Below are 25,900 nucleotides of genomic sequence, written 5' to 3'. Positions count from 1 at the left end.
AGAAATATGCAGTGTTGTCTTTGCTCCTGTTGTCACACTCAGGCTTGCTGTATATCTAAAACAACTGGTTATAGACCACCACACTTTATTCAAGGAACTGTATGACCGAAATCTGACTCCTAAATACCATTTTATAATCCACTATCCAAGGATGATTGTGATGTTTGGACCCATTTCTTAGCTTTGGTGTATGAGATTTGAGGCAAAACACAATCCGTTAAAAAGACATGCTCAAGTGGTTGGCATGAAATGATCCGCCTGACTGATGCTTTAGATTTCAGGCCTTTGGACATACTGCTTGGTTTCAGTACAGATGAACTGTACTTGAGCCCAAGGTACAAGATTGTATAGCTTTTCAGAAAGCACGTTTTCAGATATGAACGTTCTAGTGACCTTTTAATGTTGTAATGTATGTAATGTAATGTAACACAAAAGGTTATTTTATCCTGTTACATAGACTTCAAATAACCTTTAAATAAACAGAAAGTGTCCCGATATATTGTCCAATGTATTTTTAGTCACAGCACTGACACTGACACATTTGTTCACCATTATTAAGGGTAAATAATGAGCCTGTCACAGTCAAATGCAGGATAATGTTTAGCACATGAAAGTGTTGTATTAACACACAGTTTTTGCAGGTAATTTTCAGTTACACATAAAATTACACATTTGAGTGTTTACTAACACATTTTGCGTAAAATTACCTGACACAATTCTTGTGTTGAAATGGGCAACACTTCTGTTGTGTTGAAGTCAACACAAGATGTGTTGTCCCTGATCGCACACGGCCCATGTGTTAAAAGTTCTGCACGTGTCATTTTTGACGCATCTGTTTTTGCAGTGCAGAGGATGAGGAGCCGCTCTTTAGAGGACACTGAGGTGAAAGAGCCGCTGTGGTTTGAGGAGCCGCGGACACTTCAAGCTCTCTCTTCGCGGATGCGCAGGCCAGCTGGAAGACCCGCTCCTCCCGTGCAGGGCTCCAGTTCCCAGTGGGCCGTGTCCACAGGCTGCTGCGTAAAGGCAACTACGCAGAGCGTGGGTGCCGGCACCCCCGTCTCCCTGCGACTGTGCTGGAGTACCTGACGGCTGAGACCCTGGAGCTATGGCAAGCCGTCCATATCACATTTACGCCATACTTTAAACGGCGTTTTTTATGGCGTACGCCGCAGAAAACGCTGTTTAACGTCGTACGCCGTACGGCGTTTACCAAACGGCCACTCATAACGCCGTACCGCGTTTTCTAATATTCTAATGATCTACACTGCAGTTTACTCTTTATCAGCCTATCAGCAGAGAAGAAGGTCAGACCACACTAATCCATCACCGATCTCCTGTGCCAAAAAGGATCGCTTCGGTCTGGATCATAGAAGACTGTATATAAGCCTGGATACTGCACAGCCATCATGTTTCAGGAAAGAAATAAACTGAATTTTGTTTACAATAGCATCTGTTCACCTTTCTCTTACTTCTTCTTCTTGTCTTACACACTTAAACCACAGAGAAAAGAACGTATGTTTACTGACTTTTTAAATCAGATTGGATTGATTTCCATGTTATTTGACACACTATCCTGAAGGACACGCACCACGTTTTGCTTTATCTTTGTTCTAATCATAAACGTTGACAATCTTAGTGTCTCAAATGATAAACCATTTAAAATGTCGACGAATAAAGAAACCGTGCTGTTCTCAGTACAATACACTAAGAAACCGCTATACAATACAATAATAGGCAGTTTTACCGCATAGTTGCTCAATTTGCCATTGAGGTCATAAAAATAAACTGAAACATTATGTGTGTGTTTTTATGTGTTTAATACCTCAGTGGATCTTGGAGAAACTGACAATACAGATCAGTTAATGACCCAACAATCTGCACCAGGCCATGTGCAGGACTAGTATCATATTGTTAGATGTCAATTTAGATCCTCAGTCATTTAGGTCATTTTGACCAACCGAACCCATTGATAAGAGTTTAACTGGGGGTAAAACGTGCTATAGGAAGCCAAAAAATAAAGAAGCCTGTGGACGTCCTAATGAGACAGCACTGATAACTTATTAAACACTTTTCACTGAGACATTGTATTTGCAAATTTCATTTTAAGAGAAGTGATGTGTAATGTTTTGACTTTAAACAAGCTCCTCAAACTGTTTTTGTTGATTTATTTCAATTGAACTCAACTTGTGAAGAACAAAACATGGAATGTCAATCTATTAAAAACAAGTCAGTGTCCCTCCATCCCCCTAGTCACCTCTATCCAGTACACTGTCAGTTGAAGGAGTCGAGAAATGACACCAAGTCCCGTATGAGTGGTATCCCATGCAGCCTTCTGGGGCCATCAAGGGGGTCAAACTGTGTGCGTACCTGCTCCATTATTGCATCATTCACAGCGTAGTTGACACCAGGAACCATAACTGTTTCTGGCCAGTTCAATATTGACGCAGGATCACCATCAGCAGGAGGCGGAGGAACACGGCCAGCAGCAGCTGGACCAGGAGCAGGGGGAACATGGCCAGCAGCAGCAGGAGCAGGAGCAGGGGGGACATGGCCCGCAACAGCTGGACCAGGAGCAGGGGGAACATGGCCAGCAGCAGCTGGAGCAGGGGGGACATGGCCAGCAGCAGCTGGAGCAGGGGGAACATGGCCAGCAGCAGCTGGACCAGGAGCAGGGGGAACATGGCCAGCAGCAGCTGGAGCAGGGGGAACATGGCCAGCAGCAGCTGGACCAGGAGCAGGGGGAACATGGCCAGCAGCAGCTGGACCAGGAGCAGGGGGAACATGGCCAGCAGCAGCAGGAACAGGGGGAACATGGCCAGCAGTTGTCATTGTCAACATTGATGATGTCCTCTCTTTCCAAATGGCAGAACAAGTTAGTTGGTTAGTCCACGCCACAGATCAGCCCACAGCCTCTCAATTCTCTGATTGCGAACACTTCGACCTTGGAGAGCACTGCCTCATTCTGGACCTCTGAAAATGTCCATCATCAATGATATAGTATTGTTTTCTCCTCCCCTGTCAGTCCTAACCCTGGATGGCACACCATATTGGGCCACAGCACCAACAAAACTGTCCATGACTGTTGTGCTGCGGTTGTTGGAGGAAGCATGGAGGAAAACCACAAGCCGACTGTAACCATCAATACCTCCATGAATGACTATCCTCCACCTAAAACGATATACATTTTGTTAAACAGACACAAGCATGGTCATTGTTGTTTTGGCAGAATTTGCAAAGCACCCGAATGGACAAAATCCACATTAATCTAGAATGAATTACCTTACCAGCTTGTGATTTCCATCAATGTGCCATAAAGAGTTTGGTCCTGCCACATGGTATGACTGTCTCTCAGGTCTTCGCAATAGGGCTCTAATTGCAGCTGCTCCTGGATTTACACGAAGCATGCTTTCCCTCACTCTCCTTCGCTGGATACGAATTCCTCTTGCACGTAATGCAGCCCTGACAGCTTCGGGACCCACCAGGTCATTGCCAGCCACCAAGTCTTGGACTAATTCATCCAGATCTGGATCCGGCATTTCAGCATAGGTAGCCCGAGTTACGTGGAATTGTCTGAAATTGAAGCACAACCATATCAGAACACCTATTACCAACATGATATGTATGCATGTTTTTTTAGCCTCAATATCTAATCACTTGCCTCAGACGACGATTCACAGTAGGCACAGACACTTGTAGCGTATCTGCTATTTGAGGAACAGTGAAGCCACATGATCTCAGAAATGACAGCTGTTCCCGAGTGACCGACAAATGGGGTGGACCCCTGCCTCCTCCCCAAATCAGCTGGGCGTGGTAATTGTAAGTCCCTGCAACAGTATACGTTGACAATAACATGGCTGGGTAAACAGGGTTAGTCAGTCATTCATGTTATAATTGCAAAAATCTTGTTCACATGATCTTGAAGTATATTTTATACAGCGATGTAAATATGCTTTGTTTATGAGGACTAGCTTTACTTGATCTTCAGATCTTTTGTTATTTACCATTGTGTACATTCTGATACACTTTATCCCCCATACACGACAAACTCAAAAAGAAAAACTAATAACTAAACTAAGTAACACGTTTATTGACTCTTTTTCGTATATGTATATCAGACAATTATATATAACTTGTTGCTTATTTATTTCTATTCGTTTACTTGTATATTTGCTTGTTTTACATATTTAAAAAAAAACAATTCAATTTAAAACACTTTTCCTACTTTGTCTGTGTGTTTATAGACGTGTATAAAGTCTGAGACTAAAATGAACAAAAAAATCATGAATTAACAAATAATACACAAGATAAACAAATTAGAATGCATTAAAATGCATCACGTTTTTCACAAATCAATTTAATTAAATTAAAAAGGAGAGTATTGGGTTGTCTCCAGGAGTGTGGTGGTTTAGAGCGGCAAGGTGAGTTCCAGTTAAAGAACTAGGATGCACATGTCCTGTTAAAGGCTGATTTGTTTTACTGTGGTCTGTAATAACAACAAAGGAAAAACATAATTCAATAAACTAAATTGCAAGTAATTGTATTCAGCACTCAAATATGTAACACAAACATCAATCATGAAACGTAAACAAATCCTCTCACATGTACTGCGCATATTAGCTAGTTAGCTATTAGTTAGCTTACCAACATAACAACACAAGATAGCATTAACTAATGCATAACTAAAACTACACAATAATAGCACACCGTTTATAACGTCATTTATCTCACCTTCTGGCATCTACGCACAGCAATAAACCAGGGAGATACACGGTGATTAGGAACTTATAATCATCCACTGAAGAAACACTCAGAACACAGACTTTTCTCCGACATAGGTGTGATGCGTTCCATAGCGTCAGAGATGCTATGGTGCGTTCATGGACGTCGGACATGTAAAACCTAAACTTACAAGGAAACAAACTAATACTGAAAGAAACTCAGTAAATAAGGTAATAACAGTCACAGTGGGCTTTCTAACATAAATTAATCGCCCGTGTAGGAAATTATGTATGCTCACAGAAAGCTCTTCATTTTCTGTATGAGCGATCCACAATGCAAATGTTCAAATGTGTTATATGTCACGGTTTCAGCCAGGCCTTTTATTTTGTAGTTCATTTTCTGTTTGTATTAGTTTTAGTTTTACTAGTCACTTCCTGTTTTATTTTGAAACTCGATCTTCCCCTGGTGTTTCAGTTCTGTTTACTTCCCCTTCCTCATGTGTGCTCCCTTCCCCCTCCTGTGATTACCTGCTCCGCCCTAATGTGCTTCACCTGTGTCCAATTGTCTTCCCGCCCTCCTGTGTATAAAGCCTGTGTGTTTCCTGCCCCTGGTTGCCAGTTCGTCTTGTGAGTAATCCGAGTGTCCCAGCCTTTCTTCAGCCAGTTGGTTTCAGTGAGTAATTTGGTGTTTCAGTGTTCAGCCCTGTGTTTTTTGATCCTTTGTGTTTTGACCCTGCTTGGACACTTGTCTACGGTTTTGCCTTTTGTCCCTTGTACCTTTGCCACGCTGACTGATCACCCGTGTACCGAACCCTGGCTTATACACTCAACAAAAATATAAACGCAACACTTTTGTTTTTGCTCCCATGTTTCATGAGATGGACTTGAAGATCTAAACTTCATTCCAGATACACAATATTACCATTCCTCTCAAACATTGTTCACAAATCTGTCTAAATGTGTGATAGTGAGCACTTCTGCTTTGCTGAGATATTCCATCCCACCTCACAGGTGTGCCACATCAAGATGCTGATCTGACATCATGATTAGTGCACAGGTGTACCTTAAACTGCCCACAATAAAAGGCCACCCTGAAATGTGCATTTTGTTTCTGCTTTATTGGCGGTCTGGGGACTCAGAACCAGTCAGTATCTGGTGTGACCACCATTTGCCTCATGCAGTGCAACACATCTTCTTCGCATAGAGTTTATCAGATTGTCTATTGTGGCCTGTGGAATGTTGGTCCACTCCTCTTCAATGGCTGTGCGAAGTTGCTGGATATTAGTGGGAACTGGTGCACGCTGTCGTATACGCCGGTTAAGCACATCCCAAACATGTTCAATGGGTGACATGTCCGGTGAGTATGCTGGCCATGCAAGAACTGGGACATTTTCAGCTTCCAAGAATTGTGTACAGATCCTTGCAACATGGGGCCGTGCATTATCTTGCTGAAACATGAGGTGATGTTCATGGATGTATGGCACAACAATGGGCCTCAGGATCTCATCACGGTATCTCTGTGCATTCAAAATGCCATCAATAAAATGCACCTGTGTTCTTCGTCCATAACAGATGCCTGCCCATACCATGACCCCACCACCACCATGGGCCACTCGATCCACAACATTGACATCAGCAAAGCGCTCACCCACACGACGCCACACACGCTGTCTGCCATCTGCCCTGAACAATGTAAACCGAGATTCATCCGTGAAGAGAACACCTCTCCAACGTGCTAGACGCCATCGAATGTGAGCATTTGCCCACTCAAGTCTGTTACGGCGACGATCTGGAGTCAGGTTAAGACCCCGATGAGGACGACGAGCATGCAGTTGAGCTTCCCTGAGACGGTTTCTGACAGTTTGTGCAGAAATTGTTTGGTCCAAACCAATTGTTTCAGCAGCTGTCTGAGTGGCTGGTCTCAGACGATCTCGGAGGTGAACCTGCTGGATGTGGAGGTCCTGGGCTGGTGTGGTTACTCGTGGTCTGCGGTTGTGAGGCCGGTTGGATGTACTGCCATATTCTCTGAAACGCCTTTGGAGACGGCTTATGGTGGAGAAATGAACATTCAATGCACGAGCAACAGATCTGGTTGACATTCCTGCTGTCAGCATGCCAATTGCACGCTCCCTCAATGCTTGTGGCATCTGTGGCATTTTGCTGTGAGACAAAACTGCACATTTCAGGGTGGCCTTTTATTGTGGGCAGTTTGAGGTACACCTGTGCACTAATCATGATGTCAGATCAGCATCTTGATGTGGCACACCTGTGAGGTGGGATGGATTATCTCAGCAAAGCAGAAGTGCTCACTATCACACATTTAGACAGATTTGTGAACAATGTTTGAGAGGAATGGTAATATTGTGTATCTGGAATGAAGTTTAGATCTTCAAGTCCATCTCATGAAACATGGGAGCAAAAACAAAAGTGTTGCGTTTATATTTTTGTTGAGTGTATTAAAGGAACTGAGTTTGTTTTCACCTGTGGCTAAGTCTGCATTTGTGTCCGCCATCTCACAGTCTCCTGACATTATATGCACCTACCTTGTCTAGGCTGGCAATACAGTCTGACCTCTTGAATGTATTCCCCTAATTCCCTCAGAAGGCTGTCTGCAGCTGCATTAGTAAGTAATGCCCCCCTTGCCCAAAGGAGACTTCTCCGCAGTGTTTCCAACCTGAACCAACAGAATGTTTGAAAGTTATTGGTCCAAGGTCTATGGGTGCGAAATCTGTAGTATGCAATTACTCAGTACATTTAGTCTTAGTAATTAGGTCAGAAAATAACTTCCAAGATGTTGGATGAACACAGTTTAACATTAAAGTCTTTTACCAGCATTTATCACCGAAACTATTGTGTTTTGCATTACCTTGTTAATATCGTCTGCTGTGCATCAAGATCGACATCCTCCATTAGAACACGGCGAGTGCAGTCATTGATTATATGTGTACAAAGACCCAAGAAAATTCGCCGAGACATTGCGCAAACTGTACTAAGACAACTGATAAAACTACGAAAGTTTGCATGTAATTATCACAAACTATAAATATGACCAAAGAGCTTGTTCATGGCTGTGTTCAAAATCACTCCCACATGTAGCAGTAGACATAATTACCCATAAGTCGATGTGGAAGGCTTTGTACGAGTTCCGGTTTCTCCAAGTATAGGAGTTGATATGAGAGTACCTGAGAGTCCAGTCGTATCATTCATACACCATATGGCCCTTTAAAGTGCCTCCGCAATTTCGTAGTGCTGTCCGAATTCTTAGTGTCCATCCGATAGTCACTACAATTATTATTAAAACACTGTAACATGGGTCATGATCCATTCATTAAAGATATCGCTATTCCTATGTTAACAGGTCACCATTATCTCCCTTTTCGTTCTCATTGCTGGTCAGTACAATGCATAGTGTTGCATATATTCCAGAACTACTTCTTATCATGTAATTTGGGATACACAGAGTATATGGGTACAAAATTCTTACTACACATTACTGTGGCTCTATAGGGTCAAAGTAGGTAGTTATTTCTTGTCAAATATGAGCACAACATTTAAGTTTGTAAATACATAGGATACAGTAACCCTACCATAGGTTGTAATGTTAAAGACACACATGCCCAAAACTTTTTAATTTCATGCTTGCAACAAAGAACACATTTCATATTAACACACAAGAACATAAATGCGTTAATAATCAAAAATAACTTAAATTAACACAATACTGCCATCCCATCAACAAAAATAAAATCAATAAAAATAAACGTAACCTTTTTTTTTTTAATTCAAAATTATGGTTCCCCAAACTGCAAAGAATTCCCAATTCCCAGCTCCATGTTTTCTTTGAACTGGCTGTAGCTCTGGCCCACAGGTAGCCTCATCAAAAGAGAACAGGTGTTTGCTTTGGGAAATCTCGCCAGTCCATCCTCTGGGTGAAGGAACCCAAGTTCCGGCTGAGATGTAAATCCCATTGGTGGTATTTTCTCCAGCCCCGTGGCAAAGCTTACAACATCTTTCAGCTGTAGGGGTTGGGCAAGTCCACCTGTGCACAGACAGACAAAATAAAATGGGAACAGAAAAAAGGAACAGAAACTGTGGACAACACATGCATGTGAAGTCTATAAAATAAATTCAAGATGTTGCACTTAATTTACAGCATAAACTGGCATAGTTTCTATAGGGAACCTTACCTTCTACCTCCAGCAGCCAGTCTTTCCAAAAGGCAATGGCCCTGGCTTCCAGACGCCTTCTATTAGATCCAGGCACAGACAGACTTCTGGCCTGGAAAAGGTCCCCGATGTCCCTTGCCGTCATAGCTTTGGTGTCCTGGAGGAAGATTTCCTCGAAACCTTGTGGGTGCAAGGTGACTTCCTCCAGGACACCGAGGATCATCAGTCCTTCTTTGAACCTGACAGAACAAAGAAACAAAAACATAAAATACATATTAACTGTTTTCTGTTTGATTCTGAAATGTTTGTTTCTAATAATATCATGGTCCAATTACAGAAATAGTAATTATATTTATGTGTACAAGGCAAGTCCCACAAGTACCAGCAGAACATACAATATATACATTACTATGTGTGGAGACACAGAGCAGTTAAAAAAAATAAAACAGGAAGTAACTAGTAAAACTCAAATTAATGCACACAGAAAACAAACTATCAAAATAAAAAAAGTTTGCAAGGCTTAGACATACAAACAAACCCACAGACATCCCAAGACAACAAAACGAACTGGCACCATGTGAAGGGAAGACACAGACTATATACACAAGTAGCAGAGGAGCCAAGAAGCACAAGAAGATTTATTTACATTTTTCTACTTAAAGTATAAGCACAGGCAACTTACTGCTGGAGGGCAGAATGAATACGTCCCTCACAATAATAGTGAAGGACTGCCTCCACCAGTTCCTCTTTTTGACTGAGAGACTGGAGGTGACGAAGAGCTCCCATAAGGGCAAGCTCTTCTGCCGCATCACTGATTGCATCTCTTGCCTCCTCCAGAGTCTGTGCACTGCTTATCTGAAATTATGCCAAAAACATGATTGACAACTACATTGATTCTAATGCATACAGAGTTTCTTTACATGTCAGTTGCAGGATATTTGCAACTGTGGAACAAATACTCTTATCTTTATCAAGTTACTTACATTTCTTAATGTAGTACAATAAAATAATGTTTTAGAATGAACAAGGTAAATACACTTAAATCTGCTGAAATCTGTGCATAAATTAAGGAATCATTCACATTTTTAAATTAAATACAAGAACAATTGTAGTAGTACATAATGATCTCAAGTTTGGTCCTTAGCCCATAGTCAGCCACCTCTCCAATTAAAACTGGGCCTGTTGCCACCCCACAGACCTGCTGAAACAGGCGCCTAGAAAAAAAATGGGGTGACACCCCACCTTGAATAAGGCATACAGCCAGCATTTGTCCCACACTCCTATAAATGTTGCTGTGAAGAGCTAAATAAGAAAAAAAATATTTAGTAATCACAGTCAAATTGACAAAAAAAAATCAAATTTTTCTGAAATAACATAAATTTGTATGAATTAAAAAGGAATTCAACTGAATTGAGTAATTCCATCTGTTTATGCATACCAACACTGTCAAGGGCCAGGGTTCTCTCCTCCACAGCCTTCAAAAATGGGGAGATTCTGCAGCTGTCCCAGAAGCAGTCTGCAGAACTCTCTGGTCGGCCCACCGTGATCGATAGCCCCTTCTCCCAGTCCATCTTCATCCACAAAAACGACGTCCAGCTTTGCCTCAAGGGCAAACACGGGGCACATGCACTCCTCATTCCTGATGACATTTATTTGATTGGCAGCTGGGGCAAAATGCCGAACTCTAGCCCTCAAACTTATTAGGGAGGTCTTCATGTCAAAAGGTCTGTTTGAAGAGAATAACAAAGAACCAGTAAGAATTCTATACACAATTCAAATGGGTTTATAAATTCTACTTACTCCTCCACTGGGCCTGAGGCCTGGGGACTGCTGGGTGGAGATGGAGCAGGGGAAGAGGTTGTGTCCCCCACAGCTTCTACAGGGGGGTCAGGAGAAGCAGGGGGAAATGCAGGTGGAGTAGAAGGAGGGTTTATCACGGATGGTGAGGGAGGAGGGGAGGACATGTTGGCTGATGTTTGGGCAGCTGTATGGTCCTAAAAGAAATGGATAAATTAACATGAAGGTTGGACAGCATTATTCACAAGTTCACATCCTAATTAATAGCAATGATGTTTCTAAATGATTAAGAGGGACTTGATCCAAATCTACACACATGACAAATATCTGTGGTTTCTCTCACACATTCTGGTATTGGTTGTGCTGGTATCTTACATCTCATGTTGTGTGTTTGTGTTTATTGTGCAAAATAAAAAAAGTTCTTGATGTTACTGTATGACAAGCCCCCAATGGAAACATATTTGTATACCTTGGGCCGTAAATACAGTGCAGATCTACCAAGATGTAGATCTGCAGGACTTTGGGTGGTCAGCGGTATTATGTCCCGCTGACCATTGACCCGACACAGTTCGAATTGTTCTGGGCACTCAGGGACATTGTCCTTAAGTGCTCTCAGAAAACTCTCTGCATCTAGGTCTACTCCTACAACCACTCGACAGGCAGGAGTTCCATCTGTGAAGGGGTAAACAGAGAAACATTACTTGTATTTTTGCCATTAAGATAGATGAATTATTACTAATTACAAGTTAATAAATGAATTTTACAAAACATATTTTTTATATAGAAAAATGAGACAGCAGATTACCCCTGTGAGAGGTGTAGCGAGTAATTGTAGAGCTCCTCAGTACAGATACTCTGAATGAGATTTGGCGAGGCCTTGCTGTGCCTCGCCTCTGCCGTCTCACAGGCCCTGCCTGGCTCTCCTGTCTGAACATCTGGTATTAAGTTATTAGTATAGCTATAAATATAGTTAGCTATAGTATAGCTATCGATTGTTGAAGACTTATATGTAATTACAGACAATGTATATAAAATATCTACAAAAAACCCACCTTTCAATAATAGAATTACCGTCTTCTTCGGTCAAAATCCTACTTATTTGGTCATTTATTCTGTCTCGCAAGTTGCTAATTCGTCTTCGGAATCTTGCCGTTCGCTCATCCATGACACCGGTACTCCTTTCCAAAAACCACGGAAGGTCTTGGCCTATAGGCTACATATACGTAGTGAAAATTCAAATTTTCGCGGGAGGAAGACGCACACATTTTTCAAAAGTCCTTTTTTGTGTTCTTTTTTTGTGAAAAACTGTTTAATTCGGAGTGTATTTAATAGCTTATATGCAAAGTGAAAAAATATTTAATATAAGATAATGTATAGTATTTAGCTACATCCCAGATTTCTTTTAACCCTTTCAAACCCTGAGTGTTTCTTAGCTAGCTTGCAATGTATTATTCCGGAAGTGATTTAGGGGAGCCAGGGAGTCAGTCAGCCACCTAGTGTTTGTTTTAATAATCTCTAATAATATATTTGTGCTTTCTAAAGAAACAATTTCTTATGTTTATTTAGACTAGTATATATTTAAGATAAAAGTAGTGTACCATTTTATATATGCTTTATATATTTATTCATTCATCCAACTTAAAGATTTACATAAATGTTTTTATATCATTTTTTTATTTTTAAAGAAAAAATGTATTTATAGTCTTCCAATTAATTCCGATTAAATATTCCCAAATCATCATTTAGAAAAAATAACATTTTTGACTTTGTATTATATCATCAATGTTCTATGTTATCTACTGTACTGATGTATAGTAAAGGGTAAAGGGTAAAATTATTTGCAGATATCTGTGTAAGGATACTATAGAAATACAGAACACATCATGTGAATAGAATTATGTGTGTATTGTCTTCAATCATTGGTTTTTGTATGCAGACGTGCTCGGTTATATTTGCACTCAGTAGTTTGTTAGGCTATAGGTTGTGGATTGACATTGTTCAGCTGTATAGGTGTGTTTTATGTTGTCTTATCTTTACTTAGTATATATTTAAATCTATAGAACAACAATTATTGCGACTTCCTCCAAAAGTCGCTAGAACAGAAGGATATGGGCCCTGCCTATTTGTCTGACGCGCTGTGACTGGTAGAAAAGACGCAGTCGATCTTCGGCTTGAAGATGTTTTACATAGCTTATATGAGAGTAAATACTGCATTTCGGAGAAAACATGTAAACCGAGAGAATGAGACCATGGATGAAACGTGAAAAGGTGGTCAATAAAAACTGTGGCCACCCAGCTTCCTTCGCTCCTCCTAACCCCCGTGTAGGTGAGTGAGTGCCCGTTTTATAAATTCCAGCTGTCAACACCTACGCCCACGTGACACAAATATTTTCATTTTACTATGTATATAGATGATCTTATTTTTTGCTTCTGTAGCCTATTTTTGCCGTTGCAAAAAATTAAATTTCCCCATTGTGGGACAAATAAAGATTTTGTTAATATTCATCTTAATTGTATTTATTTTATCAATACTTACTTTTTATTATGATTTACCTAGCATTATTTTATATGTCTTCTCTGTTAATATTTCTGGTCATGCATGGAACACTTGGAATGTAAACAATTTTCCTCTGGAAGGTATTTCTGATTCTGAACAAATAATTCATGTAAATTCCTTCCTTGTTCACTTGTCAATCAGCGGCCTTGTATTGTATATAAGCGGTTTCTTAGTGTATTGTGCCATCTGCTGGTGTAACCCAGGTCATTTTATGGGGGTTTGTATTTTAATCACCTGTTTTACCGTCCGAACTATTATTATAGATTTTTTTAAAGTATCGCGAGGGTTTAACGCGGCTCCGCGAGATGCCGCGTGATTTCCGCGTCTCTGCTTTAAAAAATGGCTGCGCCCTGGTCAGAGCACTGCGGTGAGTCGGTGAGTCGGTTCGACGGGAGCTACAGGTAGTTAAACAATTACTCTTAATGTACTCTGTACTTTTTATTATCGAAATTGACTGGTTCACTTCTTAATCCTTTTAGATGCCTCTTTTACCGCATACAAACCGTCTGCAAAACTTATGCACAATCGACCAAGACTGGTGAGTCAATTGTTGTTGTTTGTCAGCTCGGACCTAGCGTGTTAGCCTAGCTCCGAGCTGGTGCTTTGAGACTAGTCGGACAGTGTGGGTTGTAGCGCTGACTACACTTGTCCATGTGTTATTGTGGTCATTTAACACAGTCTTTTTAATTAAGTCAATCATGTACATGTGGAAACTTTAAGAATGTTTAAGTATTGTCAACTTACTGACTGGTGAAAGTTAATGTTATGTCTAATGTAGTATTAATTGTTGGACCTGTTTTACACAGGCCAGGTCCTATATGCAGATGGCGAGCTACCCTCTAAGAACCTGAAACCCTGAATACTTCCTCCAGAGCGGTAGGAGGCATTGTAGCCTGATTTTACCTCACTGACCTACATGGACACCTGAGAAAGAACTGATTGAGCTAAACCATGAACTGTTCTGTATACTCTTTTGCCAACTGGGAAATCTGAGACCAAGAGGACAGTTTTATAAACTCAGTTCATCGGAATTAAGAACATTTAAATCGAATGAAAGTCCTGCTTGGATCTGAAACTGACATCATGATGGAGCACTGCTTAAGCAAAATCAAATTCTAGAATCTTCTTGTAAATATGACTCACTGTAAATATTATTTTTTTCCTTCTGTTACAATATATTATATTTCCAGCATATTTGTGTTTCCTGTGGTGTTTTAAACAAATCCACGTTCCTCCCTGAGCCGAGCTATTAGATCTTCTGAGCCCAGTAACTATATGTAAAACAATAATTCATAATTCATTCAATAATCATATTGGTTACACTGGCCATATCTGAGAACAGCACGGTTTCTTTATTCGTCGACATTTTAAATGGTTTATCATTTGAGACACTAAGATTGTCAACGTTTATGATTAGAACGAAGATAAAGCAAAACGTGGTGCGTGTCCTTCAGGATAGTGTGTCAAATAACATGGAAATCAATCCAGTCTGATTTAAAAAGTCAGTAAACATACGTTTTTTTCTCTGTGGTTTAAGTGTGTAAGACAAGAAGAAGAAGTAAGAGAAAGGTGAACAGATGCTATTGTAAACAAAATCAGTTTATTTCTTTCCTGAAACATGATGGCTGTGCAGTATCCAGGCTTATATACAGTCTTCTATGATCCAGACTGAAGCAATCCTTTTTCGCACAGGAGATCGGTGATGGATTAGTGTGGTCTGACCTTCTTCTCTGCTGATAGGCTGATAAAGAGTAAACTGCAGTGTAGATCATTAGAATATTAGAAAACGCGGTACGGCGTTATGAGTGGCCGTTTGGTAAACGCCGTACGGCGTACGACGTTAAACTGTGAAAACGCCATACGGCGTATGACGTGAAAACGTCATTTTCTGCGGCGTACGGCGTAAAAAACGCCGTTTAAAGTATGGCGTAAATGTGATATGGGCGGCTTGCCATAGGTATGGAGCCTGCACCGCCACCTGCAGGCCACCTGAGAGCAGCTGAGAGGATCGCTGACATCCCTCTCCCCTCCCTCCAAGACCTCTACGACAGCCTCTCACCCGAAAGGCCCTCTTCATCACAGGAGACCCCACCCACCCTTCACACCGCTTCTTTAGTCTGCTGCCATCAGGAAAGAGACTGCGCAGCCTCCGGGGCAGGACCAACAGACTGAGGGACAGCTTCATCCACCAGGCTGTCAGGAAGCTGAACTCTCTCCCTGCTGTGCCCCACTTTCTCCCCCTTCCCTCAAAAGAACAAAAGAACCCTGACCCTGACACCCAAGCCCTCCCCAAGATAGGAACTCTTTGTACCGGCCACTTTACCCTGTGCATTCTCTTGCACCCTAGTCATGTCATACCAGTCTCATATAAGCTGCTATAACTTAAACCATTCCTGGACTGTTTACATTATGCCAACTGCACTGTCTTGCACTATACATCTTTTGCACTCTTACTGCATTGTGCCTTCATTTTGTGCCTTGTATTTTGTGTGTGCCTTTTTACACTTTATATTTATCTTGATGATATTTATCTCTGTATGTCCAGCACATATAGCAGATTTGACAATAAAGCTGACTTTGACTTTTGACTTTGATTGCGTGGAATGATCAAAGGCAGAGTGGATGATGTCATCACTCAGAGTGGAGAGAGGCTAAGAAGATGCCTAAAAAATCTCTCTAACCTGCACTCCATCTAACTGGGATAATTTGTATATCGGCCTGAAGGAACACTCGTTAGCTTTCTGATGGTGTCACTCTTAAAACTGAACACCAAACCGTTTTGCCTGTAGATCCATCTCCGGGGAGAGTGCCGGTCATTCTTCCATTAAGACATCATGTAAAACCAAAAACAGAGAAGCAGAGCAGCCATATTGTGTAACTCGCCACCATCTCCACATCTTTGACATCATACACATAAAAATTGTACTGTGTGTAGAGCAACTTCTTGTGATTCTGACGGTGTTCTTATTTTTGGTATGAAGGCTTCGGTTTGGACAAAAAGAGAAGTTGTTCGGAGGGTGCAACCACCATTAAAATACATGGGATCTGCCCTGACAGGAGTGAAAGGAGAATCACACAGGTGTCTTAATTAGGGTACTCATTACTCTCATTACTCAGGAAACTAGAACAAGTATTAGGGAGTGCTCTCAAGTGCTCTCTAAGCAAAATAAAAAATAGCTTTGTTTCTATGGTGACCCCACAGGCTGCAACAAAAAACCACTACAGGTGCTGGTCATATAATTAGAATATCATCAGAAGGTTGATTTATTTCAGTAATTCCATTCAAAAAGTGAAAGCTGTATAATGCAAACATGCATTCCACACAGACTGAAATATTTCAAGTGTTTATTTCTTTTAATTTTGATGGTTATAACGGACAACCAATGAAAACCCACATTCAGTATGTCAGGAAATGAGAATATGTGAAAAGGTTCAACATTGAAGACACCTGGAGCCACTCTAACCAGATAATGAACTCAAAACACCTGCAAAGGCCTTTAAATGGTCTCAGTCTAGTTCTGTAGGCTGCCCAACCACAGGAAGACTGCTGACTTGACAGTTGCCCAAAAGACGACCATTGACACCTTGCACAAGGAGGGCAAGACACAAAGAGGCTGGCTGTTCACAGAGCTCTGTCCAAGCACATTAACAGAGAGGGAAGGGGTGTACAAGCAAGAGGGAGTACAAAGTGTTCTGCCCAAACAGGGACTTGAACCCTGGACCCTCAGATTAAAAGTCTGATGCTTCCAATACTTCACTAGTACACTTGTAGAGCAGTGAGTCCTGATTGACTTGCAATTGACCCTTTATACAAGGGGGATTAGCTCAAATGGTAGAGCGCTCGCTTAGCATGCGAGAGGTAGCGGGATCGATGCCCGCATCCTCCAGCCTGCATTTTAGGAGGGAGGGTGTAGCTGGATGGATGAGGATGGATGGATAATGTAGTGGACTCCCACCCAGCAGATCAAGAGGTTACAGCATCATTTATTAGCTGAGTTTCCCCTCAGGGAAGCTGCTGTTTACAAGCTGTTTACAGAGAGAAGCAAGAAAACAACAGTCAGCATCATCTTCCATAAAAACACATGACAATAACATGTGACACAGAGAGTTTATGATCAGTGCTCCCCCTGCTGGTTAGGACATATGATGACATTTTAAATGTACCAGTCAAAAGTCACTCAGTGGTTTGTCTTTGTTTTTATGACTTTCTACATTGTAGATTCATCCTGAAGACATCAGAGCTATGAAGGAACACATGTGGAATGATGTAGTGAACAAACAGTGTTAAACCAAGCAGAATATGTTTGATGTTTGACATTCTTCCAAGCTGCCAGCTTTTGCTTTGATGACAGCTTTGCACACTCTTTGCATTCTCTCAATCTGAACTGAACCACCAATGCTGTGCAATGCTGACATCTAGTGGTGGAATCGCAGGCTGCAGCCTCCTCATTCCAAAATCAATCCCTCCTCCACATAAAGTCAAAAGTTCTAAATGTGAGTCATTAAATGAGAGGTTCCAGCAGAAACTTCCAAACATCTGAAGAGAAGCTGAGAAGCCTGAGATACAGGGGCTGCAAGCTGTGCTTCAACTGTTCCTGTTTAGACAATAAGAACAGATCATCACTTTTAAAATGTTCTGATCAAATCACATTAGTTTGTATATTTATATTACACACAGAGCTGTTGTTTCAGTCACATTCATTTGTTATGTGTACAGTGGGTGCAGGAAGTATTCAGACCCCCTTAAATGTTTCACTTTGTTATATTGCAGCCATTTGCTAAAATCATTGAAGTTCATTTTTCCTCATTAATGTCCACACAGCTCCCCATACTGACAGAAACACACAGAGTTGTTGACATGTTTGCAGATGTATTAAAAAGACAAAGTTAAATATGACATGGTCCTAAGTATCAGAGCCTTTGCTGTGACTCTCATATATTGAACTCAGGTGCGTCCATTTCTTCTGATCATCCTTCAGATGGTTCTACACCTTCATCTGAGTCCAGCTGTCTTTGATGATACTGATTGGACTTGATGAGGAAAGACACACACCTGTCTGTATAAGACCTTACAGCTCACAGTGCAGGTCACATACTGGGTGATGACGTCCTCCTGCAGGTGTTACTGTGGAACAACTGCTCTGGATTGGGATGAGTCTGAATCATTGACAGTAAAAACTATGGACAGAGCTTCCGTGACGTCACCCGTTTGTTTCTGAAGAGCCGTTCTGAGGCTCGGTGGGAGGTTCTGGGACGTTGATGACCGCCGCCATGTTGGCAGCGCCACGTCCGCCAAAACTCCAAATTTGGACAAAAAGGGGGAGCACGAGCGGGGTTTAGGGGGGCAGGCGATCGTGGAAGCAGGAAACTCACACTGTGATACGTCAACTGTCTGTCACTCAAGCGGCAACGCCCATAATTAGGCGGAATTTTAAGTCCGAATACAATTGAAACGAGTGGGTTGTAAAAAAATTCACCCCCCCTACAATTGACACTAGAAGGGAACCTATCATCTGAGACCAGAGTGGTTTTTTGTACCAGGCTGTAAACATGTTAATTCCTGCTGTGAAGTCGGCCATTTTAACATGGGAGTCTATGGGAAATTACTCGCTTTTGGACCCAACCCCCAGCTGTTGCAGCGTGAATTACAAGTTTTGACACTTCCGCATGGGCTTCCACTTTGAGCCCCGAAGGTTGCCGCTTGGTCTGAATAGAACTTTGTTAGCTTTGTAAAGCTGTGTGGTAGTTAGAGAGGAACTGAAAAGAGTCAACAACAAGGAGTTGGTCTCCAATGAAATAAAGTTACACATCAGGGCTCGTCCGGGATTTGAACCCAGGACCTCTCGCACCCTAAGCGAGAATCATACCCCTAGACCAACGAGCCACGTGTTCCCTCTGATCTTCATGTGTCAGCAGCTGAAACTGAAATGTAAATGAATAAAAGACTACTGTGCGCTATAGCTGTCTGGAATTAGCGACCTATCTACCACGCGTGTCACATGTGCTCGGAAAGCTCGGAAAGTGTGGACAAGCTGGAGGTGGAAGAGAACCGTCAGGAGAGGGATGAACAGCTGCCATGATATTTGTAATGGGACGTCAGGACTTTGTTTTGGTTTTCTTTCCAGAACAATAAAGGATCTGAAATGAAATGTGTGAAATGTTTGTTCCACCATTTTGAAGACTTGGATTAAATTACGCATTCTGGGAATTTTTTTTACATTTTTTTTTTTATTTTAGGTACTTTAGTAATCCCAGAGGGAAATTGTTTAAGGCCCCTAAACAAAAGACAGGTCCTTTGGCCTGTAGCATTTCAGCATATCAATCTGTGCAGAGTCAAATGTTCAGCATGACTGTAAGGTTTCATCCACATAGGATGAAGAATGAGGGAGATACAGCCACAGAAACCCTGTGGGGGTCTCAGCAGGGGATAATTGTCTAGTTATTGAATCTAGAATCTAGAATCTTCTAATACGTCAGAGAAAAAGACATTTCCTGGGACACATCAGCTGAGTGTGTGTTTGTGCAGTGAAATACACTTGTTGTGAGGACTTGAATCAGTTTACTCCTCAAACATACTCCTGAAACTTCTCTAAGCTTAATGAACAGTAAACACAGGTTCATGAAGCAGTGCTTCCAGCCAACGATCACACAGTTTAACACATCTTTGTTTTGTGTGGTGTTGTCAGACGGCAACCTTCGGGGTTCAAACTTGAAGCCCATGCGGAAGTGTCAAAACTTGTAATTCATGCCGCAACCACTGGGGGCTGGCTCCAAAAGCGAGTCATTTCCCATAGACTCCCATGTTAAAATGTCCGACTTCACAGCAGGAATGAACATGTTTACAGCCTGGTACAAAAAAACATTCTGGTCTCAGATGATAGGTTCTCTTCTAGTGTCAATTGTATGGGGGTGATTTTTTTTATATAACTTACTCGTTTTAATTATATTCGGACTTAAAATTATGCATAATTATAGGAGTTGCCACTTGAGCAGCAGAAGGCTGACGTATAACAGCGCGAGTTTCCTGCTTTCACGATCGCCCGCCCCCAAAACTCCACTCGTGCTCCCCCTCTTTGTACATATTTGGAGTTTTTGGCGAACGTGATGCTTCCAACATGGCGGCTCCCACGAGCCTCAGAACGGCTCTTCAGAAACAAATAGGTGACATCACGGAAGCTCTGTCTATAGTTTTTACTCACAATGGGTTTTGTCTTTCTTTAAAAGGAACCTCCTACAGATCTTTCAAGGCATGAAGGGGAATTGAACCCATGATCTTTGGTTTACAAGACCAACGCCTTACCACTTGGCCACCACGCCTTTTTCTTTTAACTTGTGAATTGATCACTTGTTCACTCCATGTGTCAGCAGCTCACTTTTCATGAGCACTATGCTGCACAGTGAACTGATATACACTCTAAAAACAATAAGCAGGCTCTACTCAACGTCTTTGGTGAAACATTTTTACACTTCAAAATATTAAGTAAACATGAAACTAATTATTTAAATATACTATACAGTTAACAACCAGAAAGTGTGTCTGGGCCATGTGCAGGACTAGTTGACGGCCCATCGTTAGAGATTGAATGTGAGTGAAGTCTGCTAGGAAGGGATGAAGGGACAGAGCTGTAAACAGGTGAGAGCTGATGCAGCATCACTTATTACCTGAGTTTCCCCACAGGGAAGCTGCTGTTTACAAGCTGTTTAAAGAGAGAAGCAAGAAACCAACAGCCAACAGAGTGAAGGAGCTCCATGCCATCTGATGCACATGAAATAGGCATATTTTATAAATGCTGTTGCCCAGAACATATACATTGGTTTGTGGTGAAACGGTACCCTAGCTTCTATATCGTATGCTCACTCAGCTGTAGTTCCTCCTCTCAGTTCCATTGCAGTGTATTACTTTGTCTGTCTCCTTCATATTTCATTTCCACTGTGTTTGGGGACTGCCAGGTGAATGCCTGTTTTTTCCATCTGCTGGTGTCGTATGTTACTAACAGTGTTGGGAAGAATACTTTAAACAGCTTGTAAACAGCAGCTTCCCTGAGGGGAAACTCAGCTAATAAATGATGCTGTAACCTCTGGGACTTGATCTGCTGGGTGGGCGTCCACTACATCATCCATCCATCCTCATCCATCCAGCTACACCCTCCGGCAGTTTTATTGTCATTAGCCAGTCGTTAGACACACCTGGCCCAGTCAGCCAGATCATCACAGGTAACAAGTGCCCCTTGTGCGGGTTGAAGTCACAATCTTCAGATTATGAGACTGACTCGCTGCCTACTGCACGAGGCTCAGAAAGAGGTGAAACATGGTCTTTTTTCTTTTTCTTTTTAAAATAAAGACATCTACAGTGCTCATGCTGGCTACTGCACCAACAAACATTCTTAATTTAAATCAAATGAATGTGTTCTATAAAAAGGCTCTAAAGGTAAAACATCACAGTAATTCTTCCTGTGACACCTTCACTACCAGTGATGGTAAGTGCTCTTGTTTCAAATGTGATGTGCACTGTACCATTGAAGCTCGTCTGTGAAGTGTAGTGCCTCTGTGTGTATGTCACAGTGATGTTAACAGAAGTCAGATAGGTCTGTTAACACATATAAAAACAACTTACTGAACAACAGTATAGATGTGAAGGTGAATATATGTCCCCTCACATGTTCCTCAGTTAAAAGGGTCATTGCATTGGCCGGGAATCGAACCCGGGCCTCCCGCGTGGCAGGCGAGAATTCTACCACTGAACCACCAATGCTGTGAAAAGCTGACATCTAGTGGTGCCATCGCACACTGCAGCCTCCTCATTCCAAAATCAATCCCTCCTCCACATAAAGTCAAAAGTTATAAATTCACCTCATTACATGAGCGGTTGTGTGTAATGACGCGGCTCACCAGCAGAGGGCGTGTGACGGAGCAACAAGCAGGAAACTACAGGGGAGAAGAGACACAAGCATCCACAGATCAGAACAGACACACTCAGCTCTTCTCTCTAAGACCATGATGATACCGTCACATATCATCACTGCACATGTTTTTGGCTGCACGTCTGGAAATGAGAGGAGACAGGACCACCGGCATCAGGGCTGGAGACCAGAGGCGAGGGACCACCGGCGTCGGAACTGACGACCAGAGGCAAAGGACCACCGGCGTCGGGACTGGGGCTCGGGAGCGGTGGACCACCGGGGTCGGAACAGGGACTCGGGAGCGGTGGACCACCGGGGTCGGAACAGGGACTCGGGAGCGGTGGACCACCGGGGTCGGGACAGGAAGCCGGGGACGGAACCCCACCAGGCTGAGGGCTAGAAACTGGAGTTGGGGGTTCCCCAGTGACAGAGTCAGTCGCTGGGGCTGAGGGTCCCTCTGGGTCAGGGCATGGACCCAGAACAGATGGCCCTCCAAGATCAAGGCTGGATGCACCCCCTGCATCCAGACAGGTGGCCTCCAGTGTCTCTGCCACTCCAGTCTTGGCAGGAAGTCCTCTGCGGGGGGCACTGGAGGTTTCAGGGGCAGGTGGCGATGTCTGGAGCCCGCCCTCTGGCCGAGATGGGAGGAGTGATGCCGTCTGGGGCCCGCCCTCTGGCCGAGACGGGAGGAGCGACGCCGTCTGGGGCCCGCCTCTGGGCGGAACCGGAAGTGGCGACGTTGTCGGGAGCCCGCCCTCTGGCCCGCCTCCGGGCGGAACCGGAAGTGGTGACGTCATCGGGAGCCCGCCCTCAGGCGGCACTGGGGAGAACGGCGTCAACTGGAGACTGGGAAACCAGGAGGGCAGAAAGGAGGCCACAGGCGCTGGGAACTCCTCCATTTCCTGGAACGGCCCTATATAAAGGACGTGGAGCCAAGGCTCTGTGTTCAGTGCTTGGTCCATGCCAGCTTTCAGTAGCTCTTTCCAGTTCCATAATGTCCCCAGTTGCTGAAGCAGGACAACCCTGCGGTTAACCATCCGCCACATCTCCTTCTCTTCTGTGGGCAGTGAGGGCAGGTTGTCCAACAGGTTTAACTTGGCCTGGACAGTTTCCCTAAGCCGGTAAACCTGGCTCCAGAGGCGCACCATTTTAAACGGTGCCCACTGAAGGCTTCGGCTTTTAACAGCCGCTCCGACCTCTTGCATGTCTGCTGCGTCCTTTACAGGCCAGTTCGTAATGTCAGGAGGGTTGTGAGACGGAGGACACAAATGCAGACTAAGCCGGAAGTATCAGGCAAATCTCAGTGTTTTAATTCAGGCAAGGTTCGGTACACAGGAGTTCAGTCCACGTGGCAGAGGTATCCAAAAAGGCAAAGGCAAAAAAGCAGTAGTCAAATCCAAACCAAGTCACACACAAGAGAATCCAAAACTTACTCGAGAACACGTAGGGAAAAATCACAAGAGCAGAAAGGCTACATGTCGCATGGAAGACTCACAAAACGAACTGGCAACAAGGGGCAGGAAACACACAGGCTTTATACACAGGAGGGCGGGAAGACAATTGAACACAGGTGAAGCACATTAGGGCGGAGCAGGTAATCACAGGTGGGGGAAGGGAGCACACATGAGGAAGGGGAAGTAAACAGAACTGAAACACAGGGGGAAGATCGAGTTTCAAAATAAAACAGGAAGTGACTAGTAAAACTAGAACTAATACAAACAGAAAATGAACTACAAAATAAAAGACCTGGCTGAAACCATGACAGGGGTTCCCTCAGTGTGCAGGGGTGATGGATGGGAGTCATATTCCCATTATTGCTCCTGAGGATAACCATACTGACTATTTTTTATTTATTCAACATCTGTCCAGTCAGCAGTCTTCCCCATGATTGTGTCTGCTTTGCAGGTGTTTTGAGTTCATCATCTGATCACAGTGTGACATCATTAGTTTATAATATTGAACTTTTCCACAATATTCTCATTTATGGAGATGCACCTGTACATGGTGGCTGATTACGATAACAAACTAATGAAGTGCTGTGAAAATGAGTCAAATATAAAAACATGAGACAGCGGGGACCTTGGGTGTCTCCTTCAGCCACAGACATTTGTCCAGACAGGGGTCAGACTGTATAACATCAGTCCATCTGTACTCTAACCTCTGTACTGTATCACCATGTTTACACACAGTGACACTGATGGGGAAACAGTACAGTGTTTTTTCTCTTAGTGCAATAACATCCTCACCTACAGTGTAATACTCAGAGTTTTTCATGATATCATAACAGGACATAATACATCTCTGTACATTTCTCATCTGTATATCTGCATATCTTATGGTTGCTCTGTCCATAGTCTTTATTTCTACTTTATCTATTGTTGCTGCTCAGGACCTTGTTTTCATGCTGCTGTAATGGAATGGAAGGGACGCTGACAACCAACATAGGTCATAGCAGCAGTCACCTGGTGCGGTCATGTATCAGCTGGGGTGTGACGCAGTGGCTCCGTCAGTAACTATGGGCAGTGTGTAAGCACCCAGACACACATCATTGGAAACCAGCTTTAATGAGAGGTGAGGGTTGCAAAAGTCAGAACAAGAGCCTGTTGACAGAAATCAAAACTCTAAAGGAGAAGGTTGCCATGTTAGAAAACGAACGAGACTTTCTGCAGAAAACCATGACCATGACATCCACTGGTAGGTCATCTGTTCTTTGAACTCAAACGTTTGAACTAGTGCCGTCACATGATTACAGTTTTAATCACATTAATCACTGCGTTGCTGTATATTTATTGTGTTTAACCTATACTCATTGGATGAACTCAATTAAATTGAGTTTTTCCATCCAATAAATACTGGTAGCCCTGACTCAAAACAAGTACGTTAATGCAATATAATGTATTTGAATTGGACCAACATGATTTTTTCATGTTGGTCCAACTCAACCTAAACATATCTATTAAATATAATTTGATTGAGTTAGTTCATCTTATTTGTGTCAAATAGAGCTAAAATAAAGTACATTAGTTTATTAGTAATTAAAGTTTTATTTGTGTTTGTCCAACCTAAAGATATAATACAATTATTATTATAAAATTACCTTTAAATTAACCTACCACCCCTTAAGAAAAACATGACACCTGGTTGAGGTCCTTTTATTTAAATGCAGCAGAAATAGAAACAGTAAGGTGCATAACATTCCTCCAGGACATAAACCTTTGCATTTCAATATACCAAATTAAGTTGGATGAAACCCCCACATCGCTGGGCTCCTGTCTTCAGAACGTGTAAGCTGTCCTCCTATAGGGTTGAAAAACACAAACACACAACACTCATGTTGATCCTGAGCATCACATAAACATGTGAATCTTTCATTAATATTGAAGTTTCTCCTTTGTTCTGGGAAACTTACAGAAGCTTCTTTGAGAAGTGGTTCAGCTGGGCCATGAACTTCAATGCAGCGGCTTTGTGGTGATCTGCAAGAAGTCATCATTCACCTTGAAAACAGTAGTAGTACAAACAGTATTGTTAGTTGTAGTTACTCTCACACAGACTTGAATGGCTATAAAGAAATGTGAGTTTTCATTTTACATTCATTAATTACCATGGACAAGTAAAAATGTGATTTAGTAGTAGCATAATCCATGTATTAAAGTACATCTGCATGTAGGCGGTGTATGGTGTATGATAAGCTGCAGATGCATAAAAGTACCTGGTTCCAAACTGGACTCTGCACACTTCCACATACAGCATCCTGTAAAATAA

The 25,900-nt window shown here is 42.5% G+C and overlaps 1 long non-coding RNA gene and 4 other non-coding genes across 5 annotated transcripts; 2 read left to right on the top strand and 3 right to left on the bottom strand.

The window, feature by feature from the left end:
- Nucleotides 1-13,617: 13,617 nt before the first annotated feature.
- Nucleotides 13,618-14,185, top strand: LOC114430743 (uncharacterized). Its single transcript, XR_003670017.1, has 3 exons — nt 13,618-13,639; nt 13,718-13,776; nt 14,045-14,185. It is a non-coding gene; the product is annotated as an uncharacterized LOC114430743 (long non-coding RNA).
- A 2,867-nt stretch (nt 14,186-17,052) lies between these two features.
- Nucleotides 17,053-17,125, top strand: trnaa-agc (transfer RNA alanine (anticodon AGC)). Its single transcript has one exon. It is a non-coding gene; the product is annotated as a tRNA-Ala (tRNA).
- A 1,925-nt stretch (nt 17,126-19,050) lies between these two features.
- trnap-agg (transfer RNA proline (anticodon AGG)) lies at nt 19,051-19,122 on the bottom strand. The gene has a single exon. It is a non-coding gene; the product is annotated as a tRNA-Pro (tRNA).
- A 1,361-nt stretch (nt 19,123-20,483) lies between these two features.
- Nucleotides 20,484-20,555, bottom strand: trnat-ugu (transfer RNA threonine (anticodon UGU)). Its single transcript has one exon. It is a non-coding gene; the product is annotated as a tRNA-Thr (tRNA).
- A 1,364-nt stretch (nt 20,556-21,919) lies between these two features.
- trnag-gcc (transfer RNA glycine (anticodon GCC)) lies at nt 21,920-21,990 on the bottom strand. The gene has a single exon. It is a non-coding gene; the product is annotated as a tRNA-Gly (tRNA).
- Nucleotides 21,991-25,900: the final 3,910 nt, after the last annotated feature.

The sequence above is a fragment of the Parambassis ranga genome, unplaced genomic scaffold (genome assembly GCF_900634625.1).
Source record: "Parambassis ranga unplaced genomic scaffold, fParRan2.1 scaffold_27_arrow_ctg1, whole genome shotgun sequence".
In the NCBI taxonomy this organism is placed as follows: domain Eukaryota; kingdom Metazoa; phylum Chordata; class Actinopteri; family Ambassidae; genus Parambassis; species Parambassis ranga.
Note: the sequence above shows the minus strand (reverse complement) of the source record. Positions and strands in the feature narration are given on the sequence as shown.